Here is a 21,587-nt window from a genome sequence, read left to right on the forward strand (position 1 = left end):
ATATCGAGAACTTATTTGTATAAAAAGGCAAGATGTTATTTTAAAGCTGTCACATATATGCATGTCATAGCCACCTGTCTCCTGAGGAGTTACAATTTCCAACAACAAACATATATATATATCTACGCAAGCCGACAAGGCTGCCACTACACGCAACATCCCAACATATATATATATATATATATATATATATATATGCAAGCCGACAAAGCTGCCGCTACGAATGGGTACGGCCCAAACATAATTCATATCCATACAACGAAACAACAACTATATATAGACCCACACAAATGTCCACAGACCTCTAAGAGTAATGACAGAATCATATGATGGGACAGGGCCCCGCCGTACCCCGAATAAACACATATATATACAACAAAAGGGATTTATACCACAAGCTAGGCTCCGGAACAAAGGAGCTTCCCAAAGTAGCTGGATAGATATCCTAGGCTAGCGGATCTCCAAAACGAGCGTCTGTACCTGCGGGCATGAACGCAGCCCCCCGAAGAAAGAGAGGTCAGTACGGAATATGTACTGAGCATGTAAAGCGTGGAATATAATAAATAGAATCATACTGAGACAAGGAGTGTAGGATCTAATGCAACAAACAGAAATCCATAAAACTTACCTTTGAACATAATTCATATTTATCAACCTCATACCAATATCAATATAGAGTTTAGTAGTCAAAGCTGAATAATCATTCTGTACATAACATATATAACGTGTCCCGGCCCTCTAGTGAGGGGCTCGGTAATTAAAATCATAGCATTATAAACATGTACTTATACGTGTCCCGGCCCTCTAGTGAGGGACTCGGTGAAATAATGATCATATGCCATCCTGGCCGCCATCCCATACCATCATGTCATCATATCATCATGTATATATATAACGTGTCCCGGCCCTCTAGTGAGGGACTCGGTGAGTAATATAGTAAATATGCGCACGAAAACGTGTCCTGGCCCGGGACTCAGTGAAGGATGTAACGGTAAGCACGAGCAGAATAATAAGCAACCACATACATGCAAAACATCTTTGGAGGCTTAATAGATAAGTAACTAATCAGCTTTCAAGTGTCAGGATAATAATCATATTCAGTTCTTTCTAAATCTTATTACAAACCATAGCAAGGAACGTTTCAGGATTCATATACATGTATCAATTTAACATGATATAGCTTTTGAAGGTCAAGTAGGACTCTAATTATGCAATTCTTTAAGAGTAGGAATTTCCATACATCATTTGTTAGTCAATCATATAGTAGGCTCGTGACAATAACATTAAGGAATGAATAGAATCATAAGTCATGCTTGGAACTAGAGAGTAGAGTTTACCCCAAGGCTCATATCATTTCTTACTTTCGTGTAGGACATGCCAAAAGAAGGAAGGATTAGGCTTTACATACCTTTAGCGTTTAGTCGTATTATAACTCGTACTCGCTACCCAATAGTACCTTATCCTATATCAAGATATCAAGAGTTACGATTAGTCCACGAGGGAATTCTATACGTATTTTAACGTTAGTAATCCCTTTCTAACATTTAGACGACGTTTCGTTCGCATTCAACCCAACTAGTACTCCAAGCTAATATTGCTAGTCATGCTTTCAGTACCAACCCGAGATTATTTAAACATGTTTCGAGGGAGCTTCGGACAGCCCGTATATTATTCAAAGCAGTCTCTTATCCGCGGCCAAAACAGCACACACAACATTATCGTTTACAATTCGAAATTTTTCCAACTTCAACCATAACAACAACAACAACAACAACAACATTACTTATATGATTATTAGAACTGTTTTAGCGTCATTTTAACTCTTACAACAGCCCACAAACCATTTCAATTTCAACTTGAATCATTAACTCCATCTTCACTAAACGTCCATAACAACAATCAACATTCAAAATACACTAATCTACCCCTTTCATTAAAACAGTCCACGGTTTGGACTGTTTTTCTACTTCAACATAAATCATTTCTTTTACACCTCAACTCACATATTCATAAGGCATACAATGCACCACAATGTCCATAACAACAACAATTAAAGCATCACATAAAACAGTCCATTAATTCCTCTAAACCAGCCCCTACACGGCTTCAACACAACTACAACAACTTCATGAATTTCATTCGTTTATTCATACTATAACACATTCCTTCCATTCCTAATACATGTACAAGAAGATTAAACATTATTTCCTATAAACCTATAGCACACGGCCCACTTCAACTTCAACAACAATAATCCAATACCAACATGCATAATCATATACATTCAATTCACCATAAAACATATGAGAAGTGATCAATTCTTACCTTGTCGCTCAATCCTTCAATCGGCTAGCCCTTCAAATTCACTTCTTTAATTTTAACACTTGTTCTTGCTATTCCAATGAATGCTACACGTTATTATGCACCTTCAAAGGAGTTGAATTGCTTAAGAAACTGATTTTTTTTGGATCAATTTCACAACCCCATTCTCGGCTAGCTCTAGCAGAGACCTTCTCTCTCTATCTCTAATATTCTTGACTTTGTGAAGATGAAAATGGTTTGGTTAGTGATGAATGAATCAGCATTCTTACTATATATATGATGTTCATGGGTTGGACATGTGTCCCACTCAATAGTTGAGTCAATTATCATTGACCATCTCCACATTACATACACGGCCACTTATGGCTATTTTAATGGACTGATTTAGTTTTTAATCCCACTTAATAATCTAATCATGGTTAATTTAATCCCAACTTTCCATTAATACTACTATACCAAACGAAATTTATAGGCAACTTGTGACTTGAAACGAAACCGGAAGTTAAAGTCTCTACTTCGTACCTTAAAATAGTCTTGTCTTTAACTTGTCGCGTTTAGCTTAAAATGTCCCAATGTATAAAAATAAGGGATATAACAGATAAACTACAAGGAGTCAATGCAGTATGTATCCAAAATCAACGGATACAAGAAGGAAAACTCTGAGACGGCACCGAAGGAGGAAACGCAAAAATGGCACCGTATTTGAGCAAGGGAGCTGCCTACTAATAGGGAAACAAGGAATGGCGCAAAAGGAGTACTTGCAAGACGACGAACAGTTATGGCATGGCAAGCCAAGACTACGATAAGGGAAATGGAACGAGAGTGGGATACGAGTTGATACTTGATTAGGCATATAAGAAGAAAGAGGTGATGGAGTGCATAGATGAGTCCAAGGAAAGAGTTAAGAGCGAACAGGAAGAAATTAATCAATGTATAGCAAAAAGGTACGTCGATCGGACTCTTAGACCAAGGCAACGAACCAACGGAGGTGTTGCGGGATGTAAACTACAAAATTCGAGGAAAAATGTTCCTAAGGGGGGAAGGATGTTACACCACGGAAAATTTCGCGCTACCTAGACTGTAGACAGCCTAGTGTGAGCCCGAACAAGAGTAAAGTTATACAGGGATTAAGGAGGAAGGTTATATTATAAGAGTGTAATAATATATGATATGTGGAGACCATATGGGGTGATTTGGTTCATATGTCACTTGACGAAAAGCCCTCGTTGCTGCAAGCTAAGTGGGGCCCACACGCCGGAGTTTTATAAAGGACATATGAAGAGATATATGAGTAGTACATGGAAAGTTGAGCAAGTCCTAAGCAGGACCCTTAAGCCAAATATGGGCACAAGCTCTCCGAAGAGATGATTTAAAGAAACATTTTCGAATGATCTGACTTGGAGGGGCCAAAATGATATTATAGGTTCGGAATCTGGAATAAATTCCAAGAATAAAAGTTATAGATAATTGAATTATATTTCCAACCATAGGTCGTGAGCCCTCACACGATATCGAGATCAAGAGTTATGACCTTTTTACTGAACGCACGCGCAGGCGCTGAAGGATTTTTATGTCGGTCCAGGTAGAACCCAGACCGTTATAAAAAGGGGGTTATAGCCCATTTTCTCAGCCAAACATCCCAAAAACCTCTTAAATTCTCTGCAAACTTCCCCACACTTCCCGCACCCACTTTTCAGACAAAACCAGGTATAATTCCCGAATCCCGGTCCAGACGGCGTATAGTTGCAACTATAAAATTGTGTATTAGGCGTTGTGGCTTAAGCTCAAGGTGGAGGAGTGAATATATAGCAATATTACCAAGAGAAAGGTATGAATCTGTTCCAATTTATGTTAAAACCGGCTTATTTAAGAAGATAGCGTGGTTAAATAATTGTTGTTATATCCCGTATTTTGGAACGTCGGATTAATTGTAAGCTGAGGTAGGGGCCCACACGTCAAGATTTTTTTGGGACATGTGACAAATTATATGAATCACATATGTGAAGTTAAACACAACTCAAGAAGGGCCCTTGGGCCAAATCAAAGTGGAAGTCCTCCAAACAAATATTTTTAAGAAAACGTTTTCGGGTGACCTGACTTTGGGGGGCAAAACCTGTATTATAAGTTTGGAATTTGGAAAAATACCAGGAAATAGAAGTTGTAGATAATTGAATTAGCTTTCCATCCATAGGTCGTGGGTTCCCAAGTGACGTCGGTACAAGGAGATATGGACGTTTGAAGGTCGAAAGGTCTGTGGGCTAGGCCCAATTCGGGACCAACCGGGTTGGCCCAAAAAAAAATGAAAAAATAATTAGGCCCAAATTGCAAGGGGTGGCCGGCCAACATGGCCAAGCCCAAGCCCAAGCCCATGGAAATTATCCATGTGGTAATTAAATATAAGGACCATTTAATTGTCATGAAACATTAGAAGTTTCAAGACAAAACTAGAAGGAGAGAAAACAAGAAACAAGAGCAAAAAAGAAGGAGAATTTCGGCCAAGCAAGGAGAGAAAGGAAAAAAATTTAGGCCACCAATTCTTGACTCAAAAATTATAATTTTCTAGTATTCTCACTAATTTAAGGGCCCTCTTCAACGTGGTATAATTTTTAAGGAAAGAAAGTGCTTGTGTTGGCAAGTGAAAATTTCTTGAGAAAGGTAAGATTTTACTCCTTTTGTCTTGAAAGAAATATATATATATATGTGTTGTAGAATGAGGAAAGGAATGTAGAGTATGAAAAATTGTGTGTTATAGGCATATGTGTGTATGGCCGAAAATTGTGTGGATGAAGAAGGATGGTAAAAATTTTATTTGTTATGTTAATTGTGTTATTGTGGCCTTGTGATGGAAATGGAAGAATAATGGTTCAAGTTGGTATAAAAATTTATAGAAAAATGGTTATGGGTAATTATGTGATTTTAATATAGTTTTGTGTAATTATGGGAGTGAAGTTCTAAATGTGGATTATTATGTTAGTTGATGGATTTGGAAGGATACTAATCCATATTGGCATGAAAGATTGGTTGTTAAGTTGTTATGGGAAGTTTTGTGATTTTATGGTAGATTTAAGTAATGATGAAAATGAAATTGTTAAAGTGTGAATTATGATTATTGTTAATGAAATTGGAGGATGAAAATGTGTTATGAATATTTATGTCGAAGATTAGAGGTTTCGGATGAATTATGACTTTGGTGGAAAGTTTGTATATTTTGTATATCTTGTGAATATTTTGTAAATATGATATGAAATGCTTCCAAATTACATTGTGATGATCTTGATTAATAATGAACATGAAAATATTGAGATTGGGTTGGAGGTGTGAAGTTGGAATGGGAGTTATTGCACAATGTAGAAAAGAGGAACATTTATGGTAGAATGTATTTTTGTTGTGATTCTTGATGTTGTTGGTGTTGATTTGGGTGTTGTGTTGATGAATTTGGCCGAGTTGAATTCTTGGGGATGTTGTATTTATAGGGGAGGTGCTGCCGAAATTTCGGTAGACAAATACTAAATCAAAATTGGAACTTTAAGCCTTATGAATAATAATTGGTAAATGTGACCATTTGTAGGTTTTTGACGAAACGGGATTTGAGCTTTGGCGATCGTAAAAGGCAAGAAAGGTATGTAAAGCTCCACCTTTTCTTCTCTTGGCTTGTCCTAGACGTGTTAGGTTTGAATTTGGACCCCGGGGATGACTCTATTCTTCGGAATCCACGATTAAATTTCTCCCTTTTTCATTCAGTGGAATTGAATCGATTATGTTGCTAATGATTAGAAAAGTTGTCTAAACACCTAGAACTTGAGCAAATAGGACTCGATTACTTTAAAACTTTCATAAGGGATATTAGGAAGTGTAAAATACGTAAAATTATGTACGCCACCTCATTTGACCCGAGGTGGGTCCACCATTCCCGAATCCCTTCCTATTGTTCTACTTGAATTACTTCTATACGATAATTAAAGGAAACTCTTGGTTACTGTTCCAACTACTAAATGGTGGTATTCTAACCACTCCAAGTTTGTTATGAATTGTACGCCCTCTTTGACATAAGATCTCCACTACGAACATTCCGGTATAAGCATTTTGATATAAGTTTTCTGACATAAGTAGTTTGATGTAAATGTTCCGACATAAGCATTCGCACATAAGTATTTTGGTATGAATATTTTGATATGAATCATCTGATACGAGTATTTGATACAAGTATTCCGGTATAAGTATTCTGACAAAAATATGTGATGTGAGAGATCCGCTATGAATGCTCTGATAATACGTTCGATCATTTCATTGAGTCTTGATTATGTGCATCAGTTTCTCACTACTCTACTCGTGCATGTGCTATGATCTCTTTCACCGAGTCCCGGGCCGAGTATGTTATCGTGCACTTTCTACTGCATTATTCACCGAGTCCCTCACTAGAGGGCCGGGTACGGTATTTATATGTATATCTGATGAGGATGTGGTGATGTGTTGATGTGATGACGGGCTACGGCGGCCAGGAGGGCATCTGATGATTCCATTCACCGAGTCCCTCACTAGAGGGCCGGGTACGATATTTATATATAAATATATATGTGTGCATGCATATGGTGTGATTTGCTTATATTACCGAGTCCCGTAATGGGCCGGGTACGGTTTGTGATATTGGCATATAATTATATATGTTCATGCATATGATTATGATGTACTTATACCACCGAGACCCCTATTGGGCCGGGTACGTTCTATACATATTATGTTCATACTCACATTTTCGATTTCTGTTCTGGCTTGTTTACTACACTCCCTGCTTTACATACTCGGTACATATTCCGTACTGACCCCCTTTCTTCGGGGGCTGCGTTTTCATGCCGCGCAGGTACAGACGACAGGTTTGCTGATCCGCCCGCTTAGGACTTTATTCCGCTATTTTGGAGCACTCTTTTATCCGGAGCCTACATCTTGGTATAGCCTTTTGTTATTGTGTATATATACGCCATTCAGGGGTACGACGGGGCCCTGTCCCGTCTTATGATTCTGTTACGTTCTGTAGAGGTCTGTAGACACACATGTGGGTTCTGTATATGCTTTTGGGTTGTTATGATCTGTGATGGCCTTATCGGCTTCTACGTGTTATACTTGTGCCTAGGCGATATTTAGTAACGCCAATTGAAGTTTATATGGATATACTCTGCTAATATGCAAGCTAGGGCTATTGGGTACGTTTGGGTGTCCAATACGGGCACTAGTCATGGCCTACGGGGTTGGGTCGTGACAAAAGTGGTATCAGAGCGGTCCGTTCTCGGAGTGTCTACAGACCGTGTCTTGTAGAGTCTTGTTTATTGGTGTGTCGTGCACCACATCTATAAACAGGAGGCTACAGGACATCTAGGATGTTACCCTTCTTTGGATCTTAGATCGTGCGATAGAACTGTATTGGTAGGATGATTCCTTTCTAACAATTTATTATGTTTTCAGCAATGCCTACGAAGAAGGTAACGGCTACCCAGAAGGGCAAAGCGATGATGGAGGTAGGAGAGACCAGCCGGGCCCAGAGGGTTACTAGGGCCCGTACCCAGCCTGTACCGGAGGATATACCCCCATCGCCCGGTTCTGTTACACCGCCCTTACCGGAGGAGATTGGGGCAGCCGCAGCTGCTGATCAGGGGGCGACTCCACCGTTAGCTCCCGGGGTTTCAGTACCCGAGCCTCCAGCTCCACCGCCAGGGAAGGAGTATAGGGCTGTGCGAGATGCGGTCCAGTTGTTGACCAGATTGATGGCGGAGCAGGTTCACAGGCACGGATTTGTGGGTGATCGTGCGGATAGACGTGATAGTTCCAGGGCCCGTGAGTTCTTGACATGTAGTCTTCCAGAGTTCTCCGGGACAAAGCCTGAGGAGGATCCAGAGGAGTTTATCAGGAAAATGCGGCCCACGTTACATTTGATTAAGGCTTCTGCGACAGAGTCAGTTGAGTTAGCTTCGTACCGGTTGTATGATGTAGCAGCTAATTGGTACGAGTCGTGGGAGTTATCTAGAGGCGACGGTGCCCCCCCAGCAGTTTGGGATGAGTTTGCTGAGGCTTTTCTTGGTCATTTTCTGCCTCCGGAGCTACGGCGGGCTAGGGTCGACAAATTTCTGCTACTGAGACAGAATGGTAGGAGTGTCCCGGAGTATAGCCTAGAGTTTGACTCATTGGCTAGGTATGCACCTGCCATGGTAGCTACTATGACTGATAGGATGCACCGTTATATAGTGGGGCTGGATGACTATTTGATCGATAGTTGTCTGGTGCTGGCCGCTCAGACCGGCATGGATATCGCCCGTATACAGGCGCACGCCCAGGGCATGGAGGACCGGCATAAGGGGCGTCAGCCCGATAGGATTCAGGATGAGAGTTGGCCCAAGAGGGCCAGATCAGCTGGGTATTCTGAGGAGTTACGGAGCAGACCATCTCTGCGGCAGGGTAGCAGATATTCTTCCCAGCCAGCATGGAGCACACCCCCACAGCCCTCGGGCCGAAGACCAGATTATGCAGGGTATTCAGGATCAGGCCAGAGCTCCAGGGTTTCAGACTCACGGACGAGCAGAGGTCCAGATCAGACGAGGCCACCCCTGCCCCGATGTTCTCGCTGTGGTAAGTCCCACTTCGGAGAATGTCGTTATACTACGGATGCTTGTTTTTCTTGTGGCCGTCGAGGCCATATTATGAGAGAGTACCCGTTTAGGTGGTTCAGCCCAGCCCACCGGGTCAGTTGCTGGCACATCTTCCCCTTCCGTAGCCATGCGCCCTGCGGAGCAGAGTGCGTCGATACCAGCAGGCCGCAGGAGAGGTCGCGGCGGGGGTTCCAGTTCTAGCGGTCCTTCGCACCGCATTTATGCCTTGCCCAGTCGACAGGACCCGGGAGCACCATCAGACGCGGACGCAGGTACATTATTGACCTTTTCTCGAAATATATATATATGCATTGATAAGTCTAGGCGCTATCTTGGGATATATTTTCCCCTCCTAGTTGCTAATAGAATCTGGGTAAAACCTGAAATGATAGGATCCTCAGAGGTAACTATTCATACTAATAAAAGGTGAACGTTAAGAGTTTAAAGGACTAATTCGGTAATCCCTTAAGTAAGGGAAATAAAAGACCTCCTTCGAATCGGAGTGGGACCCACTAAGAAAATTTTCCGAAAATTTGTTAAAACCCCGACCTGCCTAAAATTACGTGACAAAGCTCGTGTGGGGTAGTGGGCGCGATTACGTCAGCACTAACGTATCAAAATTCACTAAAGTTCCGAGGTTAAGCGTGCTAGGGCCAGAGAAATTCTGGGATGAGTGACCCCTGGGAAGCGTACTGAAATTTTCATAAATGTAGATACAAAATATAGATGGAAAATATAGGGCGACTCAAAGTAAACTGGAATGTACTGAATGGTTGGAAACCCTAAATAGGTCGGGTAGGCTAAGGCGAGCCCGACCGGCGGAGAAAAAGGAAGCGTGACACAGTTCTGGGATCAGGAAGAGTCTGAATAGTGTTTGGGAAGTGAAATGGTAATAAGTGTATATGTGTGCAAATGACATCTCAGTTATGACTGTATCGATCGACAGGTGGGCCCCAGCAGTCAATGTTGCGATATATGAAAAACATCGACTGAACGAAATCTAGAAGACGAAGCGAAAGCTATGGTACAGATGTTGCAAGTAGACAGATACTGATTCCACCACTAGTTAAGGTTGGAAAGCCCTAAGTATAGCGATGCTCGGGAATAGAAAGAAAGCGAGTACTAAAGAGGGGATAGTAATGGTACCGTTTGGAAAAAGCTCAAAGGAAAGGAAGAAACTCCCCCGATGCACTTTCAGAACCTATAAGACTAATCTAACATTCGAGGACGAATGTTCTAAAGGGGGGGAGGATGTTATATCCCGTATTTTTGAACGTCGGATTAATTGTAAGCTGAGGTGGGGGCCCACACGTCAAGATTTTTTTTGGGACATGTGACAAATTATATGAATCACATATGTGAAGTTAAACACAACTCAAGAAGGGCCCTTGGGCCAAATCAAAGTGGAAGTCCTCCAAACGAATATTTTTAAGAAAACGTTTTCGGGTGACCTGACTTTGGGGGGCAAAACCTGTATTATAAGTTTGGAATTTGGAAAAGTACCAGGAAATAGAAGTTGTAGATAATTAAATTAGCTTTCCATCCATAGGTCGTGGGTTCCCAGGTGACGTCGGTACAAGGAGATATGGACGTTTTAAGGTCGAAAGGTCTGTGGGCTAGACCCAATTCGGGACCAACCGGGTTGGCCCAAAAAAAAATGAAAAACTAATTAGGCCCAAATTGCAAGGGGTGGCCGGCCAACATGGCCAAGATTGCCCATGGTAATTATCCATGTGGTAATTAAATATAAGGACCATTTAATTGTCATGAAACATTAGAAGTTTCAAGACAAAACTAGAAGGAGAGAAAACAAGAAACAAGAGCAAAAAAGAAGGAGAATTTCGACCATGCAAGGAGAAAAAGGAAAAAATTTTAGGCCACCAATTCTTGACTCAAAAATTATAATTTTCTAGTATTCTCACTAATTTAAGGGCCCTCTTCAACGTGGTATAATTTTTAAGGAAAGAAAGTGCTTGTGTTGGCAAGTGAAAATTTCTTGAGAAAGGTAAGATTTTACTCCTTTTGTCTTGAAAGAAATATATATATATATATATATATATATATATATATATATATATATATATATATATATATATATATATATATATATATATATATATGTGTTGTAGAATGAGGAAAGGAATGTAGAGTATGAAAAATTGTGTGTTATAGGCATATGTGTGTATGGCCGAAAATTGTGTGGATGAAGAAGGATGGTAAAAAATTTATTTGTTATGTTAATTGTGTTATTGTGGCCTTGTGATGGAAATGGAAGAATAATGGTTCAAGTTGGTATAAAAATTTATAGAAAAATGGTTATGGGAAATTATGTGATTTTAATATAGTTTTGTGTAATTATGGGAGTGAAGTTCTAAATGTGGATTATTATGTTAGTTGATGGATTTGGAAGGATACTAATCCATATTGGCATGAAAGATTGGTTGTTAAGTTGTTATGGGAAGTTTTGTGATTTTATGGTAGATTTAAGTAATGATGAAAATGAAATTGTTAAAGTGTGAATTATGATTATTGTTAATGAAATTGGAGGATGAAAATGTGTTATGAATATTTATGTCGAAGATTAGAGGTTTCGGATGAATTATGACTTTGGTGGAAAGTTTGTATATTTTGTATATCTTGTGAATATTTTGTAAATATGATATGAAATGCTTCCAAATTACATTGTGATGATCTTGATTAATAATGAACATGAAAATATTGAGATTGGGTTGGAGGTGTGAAGTTGGAATGGGAGTTATTGCACAATGTAGAAAAGAGGAACATTTATGTTAGAATGTATTTTTGTTGTGATTCTTGATGTTGTTGGTGTTGCTTTGGGTGTTGTGTTGATGAATTTGGCCGAGTTGAATTCTCGGGGATGTTGTATTTATAGGGGAGGTGCTGCCGAAATTTCGGTAGACAAATACTAAATCAAAATTGGAACTTTAAGCCTTATGAATAGTAATTGGTAAATGTGACCATTTGTAGGTTTTTGACGAAACGGGATTTGAGCTTTGGCGATCGTAAAAGGCAAGAAAGGTATGTAAAGCTCCACCTTTTCTTCTCTTGGCATGTCCTAGACGTGTTAGGTTTGAATTTGGACCCCGGGGATGACTCTACTCTTCGGAATCCACGATTAAATTTCTCCCTTTTTCATTCAGTGGAATTGAATCGATTATGTTGCTAATGATTAAAAAAGTTGTCTAAACACCTAGAACTTGAGCAAATAGGACTCGATTACTTTAAAACTTTCATAAGGGATATTAGGAAGTGTAAAATACGTAAAATTATGTACGCCACCTCATTTGACCCGAGGTGGGTCCACCATTCCCGAATCCCTTCCTATTGTTCTACTTGAATTACTTCTATACGATAATTAAAGGAAACTCTTGGTTACCGTTCCGACTACTAAATGGTCGTATTCTAACCACTCCAAGTTTGTTATGAATTGTACGCCCTCTTTGACATAAGATCTCCGCTACGAACATTTCGGTATAAGCATTTTGATATAAGTTTTCTGACATAAGCAGTTTGATGTAAATGTTCCGACATAAGCATTCGCACATAAGTATTTTGGTATGAATATTTTGATATGAATCATCTGATACGAGTATTTGATACAAGTATTCCGGTATAAGTATTCTGACAAAAATATGTGATGTGAGAGATCCGCTATGAATACTCTGATAATACGTTCGATCATTTCATTGAGTCTTGATTATGTGCATCCGTTTCTCACTACTCTGCTCGTGCATGTGCTATGATCTCTTTCACCGAGTCCCGGGCCTAGTATGTTATCGTGCACTTTCTACTGCATTATTCACCGAGTCCCTCACTAGAGGGCCGGGTACGGTATGTATATGTATATCTGATGAGGATGTGGTGATGTGTTGATGTGATGCCGGGCTACGGCGGCCAGGAGGGCATCTGATGATTCCATTCACCGAGTCCCTCACTAGAGGGCCGGGTACGGTATTTATATATAAATATATATGTGTGCATGCATATGGTGTGATTTGCTTATATTACCGAGTCCCGTAATGGGCCGGGTAGGGTTTGTGATATTGGCATATAATTATATATGTTCATGCATATGATTATGATGTACTTATACCACCGAGACCCCTATTGGGCCGGGTACGTTCTATACCTATTATGTTCATACTCACATTTTCAATTTCTGTTCTGACTTGTTTACTACACTCCCTGCTTTACATACTCGGTACATATTTCGTACTGACCCCCTTTCTTCGGGGGCTGCGTTTTCATGCCGCGCAGGTACAGACGACAGGTTTGCTGATCCGCCCGCTTAGGACTTTATTCCGCTATTTTGGAGCGCTCTTTTATCCGGAGCCTACATCTTGGTATAGCCTTCTGTTATTGTGTATATATACGCCATTCAGGGGTACGACGGGGCCCTGTCCCGTCTTATGATTCTGTTACGTTCTGTAGAGGTCTGTAGACACACATGTGGGTTCTGTATATGCTTTTGGGTTGTTATGATCTGTACTTGTGCCTAGGCGATATTTAGTAACGCCAATTGAAGTTTATATTGATATACTCTGCTAATATGCTAGCTAGGGCTATTGGGTACGTTTGGGTGTCCAATACGGGCACTAGTCATGGCCTACGGGGTTGGGTCGTGACAAAACTGGTATAACGGGTTGGTTAGTTATGGAAGTTGGAAAACAGTGTGTGGGATGTTCTATGGAATACTTTGGAGTGAGCATGCTACTGACGTTGATAGTATTGTTGTTGTTATTGGTTGCTGGATTGTGATTTCGGGCTAGGCATATAAACAGGGGAGATGCTGCCTGAATTTTGGCAGATTCTAAAGAAGTTTGGTATAAGGACATGAGATAGGTATATGACGATAAGTCTAACGGTAATATAATTTCTCTTGAATGTAGATTTGCAAGTTCGGGAGAATAAGCGTCAATTCGTAAGAGATCAATCAGGTATGTTAAGGATTCTTATTTTTTGATTCCATACATGACATCCACAATATTTTTTCTCCTAGACATGCCGGAAGTCTATAGTTTCTGAAGAATTTTACGATGAGTCCAATCCTAGAGATTTTCAAGCCTAAGGTTCTAGATGATTTCATGACGTGACTGAGCATGCTATATAATAAATGGCCTCAGCTTATGTCTACGCGTGCTATATAACATATAGCCTCAGCTTATGTCTGAGTGTGCTATATAATATATGGCCTCAGCTTATGTCTGAGCGTGCTATATAACATATGACCTCAGCTTATGTCTGAGCGTGCTATATAACATATGGCCTTAGCTTATGTCTGAGCGTGCTATATAACCTATGGCCTCGGCTTATCTCTGAGCGTGCTATATAACATATGGCCTCAGCTTATCACTGAGCGTGCTATATAACATATTGCCTCAGCTTATGTTATGGATCATTCAAAGTGAGACGTGATAGTGGTGATGATTATGGTAGTGATGGAGATCCTTATTATCCAAACTAACCCAGCAAATAAACGAACTCCAAAGACTCTATTCCTAGACAGTGTGGGAGTATTCGTATCTTTGACCTCTTATGTCCCGAAAGGGCATGCATAGGTTGTGCAATTTCATAATGTTGTCTAATTGCCGAATGGGACATTAAAAAGGTTTTCTCTTTCCTATGCATTTTACATTAAATTTTGGAGTCTCGAAGGAGGCAAATGAAAAGGGGAAGAAGTTCCCGTTTTGCGTTAAAGTTGCTCCGAAGGGATTCTTTTGATGGTTTCCAAGATTTTCATGCATTTGCATATTTACATACATGCACGACATCATTTCATGGGGAAGGGAAAAAGGGCTAAGGCGTTATATACGCAAACCACCTGATCAGCTGGTATACGATGATTATGATGCCCGAAGGGGCCATTATGCTATTATGCCCGAAGGGGCTGCGAGCAGGGTGAAGGCATGCATTAGATATTCATATATATATATATATATATACATACTCATGCTGCATCAAAATTTCATACGCACATACATGTTTATCATAGTGGGTTACAGGTACAGATTGAGTCTATTACTCTTCTATCCTCCAAGCCAAGATATATTGTTTCAATTCTGCCTTACATACTCGGTACATTGTTCGTACTGACCCCTCTCCTCGGGGGATGCGTTTCATGCCCGCAGGTACATACACTCAGTTTGGTGATCCTCCAGCTTAGGACTGCTACTCAGCTGCTTGGAGAGCTCCATTGTTCCGGAGCTTGAGTCATTTGGTACAGATTCTTTGGTATAGGCTTTGTTATACTCTTAGAGGTCTGTAGAAATATGTGGGTTGTGTATTTTTATTTTGGTCAGCTATATCGATGTAGTTCATTTTGGATATTCCTGTGTCTAGTGGCAGCTTGTCGGCTTGCGCATTTTGTTATGTTTGGTTAACTGTGACTCCTCAAGAGACAGGTTCATTATGATATATGTCATTATGAGTCTACAACATGTTTTTACATATTTCCACATTGTCCTTAGTATCAGCCTGATTATATCTAACAGGTTTGTATACAAGTGTCCAACTCGGGCACTAGTTATGGCCCATCGGTTTGGGTCGTGACAATGTCCACAGAAGAAGGACTATATCATAGTGGTGATATCCTTAGCAATAATATCCCATGTTTCCTGAAAAAACATCCCAGTATAACTATCTGGACCCCCTGTACTATTAGAATTCAATCCAAATACTACATTCTTAACTTCACTCTGCTTAAGAAACTCATTAATCTCTCTATTTTGTTCATCTGAAATTAGTTTAAGGATATGATCTAGAATGTCAAAGTTTGTAGCCTAAGATTAAGGGGTGAACTGATTCTAAAAGAAATTAATAGCTTTCTCTACAATATCCACTTCACTGTCTGGCCACATTCCATTTTGATTCTGAATTTTAGTAAGTTGCAACTTCTTCCTTTTTCTTTGCACATGAGTATAAAAAACAACTTGTATTCCTGTCTCCATTTATAAACCATTGCATACCATATTTTTGCTTCCAGTATTTCTCCGAATTTAATGAGTTATGCTTGTACTTTATGTAACCTTCCCTTGTTAGCACCAATAGGATTTTCTTCAAATTTTTGTTCATTTATTTGAACCACTTCTTCCAATGTATCCATCCGTCCGAATATATCCCCATAAGTGTCTCTACACCATTTAAACAATGCCTTGCTCAGCTTTTTTAATTTGCTATGAAATATTGAAAAGTGATCTTATCCATGCTATCCTATCCAGTTAGTTTTTACTATGTCCTAGAAAACGGGATGTTCAATTTAGAAATTTAAGAACCTGGAAGATTTCTTAATTATGCTTTGTCGTCCTTCCATGTGATTAATAGAGGTGAGTGATCATATTGTTTCTTAATAAGATGCTCCACTTCAAATTTTAGAAATAGATCACACAGCCTTTGATTAGCTAAACACTTGTCCAGCCTTTTGAATATACAATGCTCATTTGATCTACTTTTCCACCAAGTATACATGCTGCCTTTGAAATTCATATCTATAAGCTGACAAATATTAATACACTAATTGAAGTCTTCTACTTCCACAAATCGCACTTCTAATCTCCCTTATTTCTCAATATCATGTACTATCACATTAAAATCACCTGCCACAACACAAGGTGAATTAATGTTACCAAAGATATGGTATAATCATTCCAGAATGCCACCCTAGTTACTCTGTCTGTTCTAGCATAAACCATGGTGATGATGATCTCCTGTCCTCCATCTAAATTTTTCAATTTAATGGATAAAATCTTATTTGTATCCAACTAGGTTCCACCTGGTACCCTTCCTGTACAAATAACCAGATTTTTGCATTAGTAGTGTGCCAAGCAGTTGCCATTTCCACCCATAACTAGTACATCTCAATGTGTCTTTGATGCTGAAATGTTTCCACAAATGCTATAAAATTGAATTTTTTTTCCTATTAACATCACCACTCATTCAAAACTTTGATGAGCATTAACAGACCATATATTTCTTATAAGTTCACTATTTATTGAGAAACTTTTGATTTAGAAGTTGTTTTCCTTATTCGCATACCCCCAATAATTGCTGGATGTACACTTTTCTCCACAGTTTGCTTCTGATATACCCCCTTGACAATGTCCTGGTGCATGTTCTGTTTTATATCTTGATCATCAGTCTCATCATCATCACCTATATCAATATCTTTGTGATTTCCTTTTTATGTTTGTTGTAGTCTGCCTGGCTGAAAAGTTTCGGCTCTCAGCTGGTTGTTTAACTTCTCAGTGTCCCCCTCTTTGTTCATGTTCTTCACCTTGTTGTTGTCTTCATTATTCTGTAAACTTTCATCCATTATCTCAGAAGTAGTTGATTTCTGATGTACCACCCCATCCTGCTTCACCATATCCATTACTTTGTCCCCCTCAGATGATGATAGAGTATCCCTAATTACATCTTTATTTCCATGTCACAACCCAATTTTGTTAAGTCGCACGGGTACCTACCTTTCCCCACCTCGGTAGGCGAACCGTTATCCCAACAATCGTAAAATCACGAATACTTAAATAAACAAGCGGAAGAGATTAAATCACGGAAGTCTGACAATAATAATATAGAAATATGCGGAAGTAAGGAAATACATCAAATTCCCCCAGAGTCTGGTCTGGTCATATAAAAGCATCTAACTAAACTCTATCAGTCTGGAAACAGTAATAATATATAAATCGTCTAAATATGTCTCGGAATAACAAGTAAGACATAAAACAAGGAAGAATCTTCAAGGCAACGGGCGTCCAGGATCTCACCCTGATAGACTCTAAGCAGCAACTCTCGAAACCTCTATCAGCCATGAGAAGCAGAAGTCGATCCTACCAGGAACTCTGCATTCATAAAAGAATGCAGCAAGTGCAGGTCAATACAAATAACAAGTAATGGTAGGTATCATAGGCCATCCTCAGTCAGCTAACATATATACAGAAATTAAATGAAAGATAGGCATGCTCGCAATCAAGTACAATTATAAAACAGTCTCATCAATATATATCAATCCTCATGTATCCACAATTCAAATAAATATTCAATACCTTAGCTACCAACAAGATTCCATAACTGATCCAATCTATAGTGCCGTATTTAAACCCGAGTGTTTCAAGTCTCATCATATCCATTCAAGATATAAGTCAAACACAAGCTAGAAATCGAGTACACGTTACCACCTAGGTATAGCATCTGATCCCAACTGTTCCAAGTACTCATCATAACTGGTAAAATTTCAAGCAAGTATTCGATCAAATATCCACAACACAATAAAAATCCAATCACAATATAGACAACAAGTGCAATGCAATACAATGATACGGATGATAAGAATGCAATGACCTTATATCAATACTCGGTACATACATGCCTCGAACGGAACATCTCGTCTCGACAGTCATGACCCATGGGAAACCCACGGTGTCCACATATCACTCGGTCCGGAATGCCTCATCGGATCACGAGCACAATCACAATATAGGCCACATCGTCATCTCCTATCAAATGTGCCTTACTTACATATATGCTACCACACATGGGCTACATCGTCACCCCTTGTCAAATGTGCCTTATATATATATATATATATATATGTATATATATATATATATATATATATATATATATATATATATATATATATATATATATATATATATATATATATGAACAGCCACAACATAGGCCACATCGTCACCCCCTGTCAAATGTGCCTTATATATGTTCATGAGCTGCCACATCGTCATCCCCTATCAAATGTGCCTTATGTATATGGGTAAATGCAATATGAATGTGCAAGTATGATTTCAAGTATGGAAACACAAGTATGAAAGAAACTCATATGTAAGCATGAAGATGACAACAACAAAATCTCATACCCACTATCAACGTGCCGCACACGGACACCTCACAATATCAATCTCATCTCATTCGTTCTCGGTAAGAGACCTTGGGTAACGTACGCTCATTTTTCTCCAGTAAATGACCTCGGATCATGGACTCTCATCTCTTCTTTACGCTCTCCGATAGAAACCTCGGAAGTTACACTCTCTCAAAGATCATCATCAGTACCATAAACATACAATATCAAAGCATCATGGAAATGAATATGAATACGATGCAATATAATATCAACAAATAATTCAATCCCAACAGTACCACACAAGGCACACAAGTAGTATCAATATTAAGGTTACGCAACAAGCCACAATGGGATCACAATTCTCATCTCAAACTCAATCAGGTGGAGTACCACAACATCATAACCATGATATATCACTAATCACTATCTGATGTCTTAACTTGGTGACAAGTCAATAAGTAAATAGAACAAGACAAGTCAACAACACAACGGGTGGCTAACCCCCAAATCACACAACAAGGCCCAACCTAAGACAACATCCATCCCAACTTCATACCCAAAGGCTGACATGCTTTCTCCAACACAACTAAATATACATATGCTTCGCTAACCGAAGTCTAACAAGAAGGGAAGCCGTAACCTAACTGGAAAGTCGAACAACAAAGCCTCCAATAATCAAACCTTGGCCTTCCCTTCCTTTGAGCCTCGAGACAATGAAAGTCTGAGCATATTTAAATCACAGAACTAGAATAAAAAAGAACATCAAACAAACCCTACTTCTATTCAAAACCCAAATCCCCAACCTATAGAATAGGGTTTATGAACTAGAAGGGTGAAATTAGGAATCTAAAGGTCCCAACATGAAATTAAACCTCTAGGTGATCAATTCCCATCAACAGCAAGCTAGAATAATCAACAATTCACTCAATTTCGGATTCTAGGAAAAACCCCCAAATTTGGGTATAAACCCTAACTTCCAATTCCACAAATTGGCCTCTAATTAGGAAGAGGTTATGAAATAATGGATTCTAATCATCAATTGAATGCTTGAAGAAACTAACCCAACCAACAAATCATGATTTAGAAGCCAAGAAAGAATGTTAATTAAACCCACTTTTAATCTTCCATCTCTTAATGAACTAGCAAGATAAAAAGATTCTAAGATGATTAGGGATGATTAGGGGTAATGGAATAGCAAAGGGATTAGAAGGACTTACCACCAAGAATATTCTCCAAGAATACTCTAGATTTGCTCCCAATAGCCCAGATTTCTGAATAGAAATAAATGAGGGACTTAGAGCATTTAACACTTCATCTAACGAACTAACTGCCCAACACCCGCTTCCGCGACAAGCTTACCACTCTAGCGGCACTGCTCCAGCAGTACCATGACCGCTACAACGATCATGCCCAAAAGGCACAGGCTGCCGCAGCCGCATAGTGACCGCTATAGCGGTACCGCTACCACGGTGCTGGTGCCGCCAAAGTGGGCACCAGAAAGCAAAAAAGATTCCAAGTTATCACAACTCAACCCGAATTTCTTACTAGATTCCAAGTTATCAAAACTCAACCCGAATTTCTGACTAACTCCCAAGGCCATCTGCTCACAAACCACACAGACACATATAAAAACACGCTACAAACTGACTCATGGCCTCGGAATTCCCAACAGAGGTCTCATTGACCGAGTCAACCCTCGATACCTCAATTCTAACTTCCCAACCCAAGTCCCAAAATGCACCTGAGTGCATTGGGAACCGAACCAGATATGCACACAAGTTCTAAATGACCATCCGGACCTCTCGGAATCGATGGATTTCAGAAAAAGATCCGTTTACCCAAAAGTCAATTTTGAGTCAACTCTTTTTCGCTTAAAGCCAATTTTCCCAATAAGTCACCCAAATCAACCCCGAACACCTCGAAAAATATGCCAATGGTCCCCTCGGATAAAAGGTAAGCTAACAGGCTTTGGGAAAGGTGAAAAAAATGCTGAAAAGGTTATAACGACCAAGCGGGTCGTTACATTCCAGCATCCTCTGTAGCTTCAATTTCCATACCAGTGCTTTCATTAGGGGGTTTGTCAGTCTCTTTATTGAGATCCATATCATGGATTACAATTTCTTTCTCATGGATATTCTCAGCAATCATTGTTTCTTGTGCACCTTCTTTGCTTTCCTGAACACTGTTTTCATCACCCTCTTTATGTTGTTTTACCTTGTCAGTACTTTTTTACTCATTGTTTTCATTGTTACTGACTGTATCATTGGTGCTACTACCCTCCTCCTTGTTATCCTTGCTACCAGTTCTTTAAGTTGAACTACACCTCTCCACTGTTTGCCTATTTATCTTTACAATAGTTTTTTGTGTTTTACCAAAAGAAGCTTCTACCCTGGCTTAGGTGACTCTTTCTTTTTGTTCTCTTGTTCTTGGAGGATCTCTATGGATTGATCCTCCTCCACAGTTGTAAGTGCCTCAAAATTATTTCCAGTGTTTATTTCTTGCCCTTTATTATTCCTTTTTTGTAACTTATCTTCAAGAGTGTTCTTCTCATTGCTTGTTCTTTGCAGCTCCTCATTATTTTTGGTTCTCTTTTTTTATTAGTCACCACATTCCATCTCATTTTTGTATTGTTTCCATTATTATTGTCATCTTTCCCTTTTGTATCAGCTGGCTTGGTAGTAGGTTTTTTTTTTCATCCTCCTTATTCTGCTCATTGTTCTTCTTCTGCTTTGGCTTTTTAGGTATTGTTGTTGGAT

Source organism: Lycium barbarum, chromosome 7, assembly GCF_019175385.1.
Source record: "Lycium barbarum isolate Lr01 chromosome 7, ASM1917538v2, whole genome shotgun sequence".
Classification (NCBI taxonomy): Eukaryota; Viridiplantae; Streptophyta; class Magnoliopsida; order Solanales; family Solanaceae; genus Lycium; species Lycium barbarum.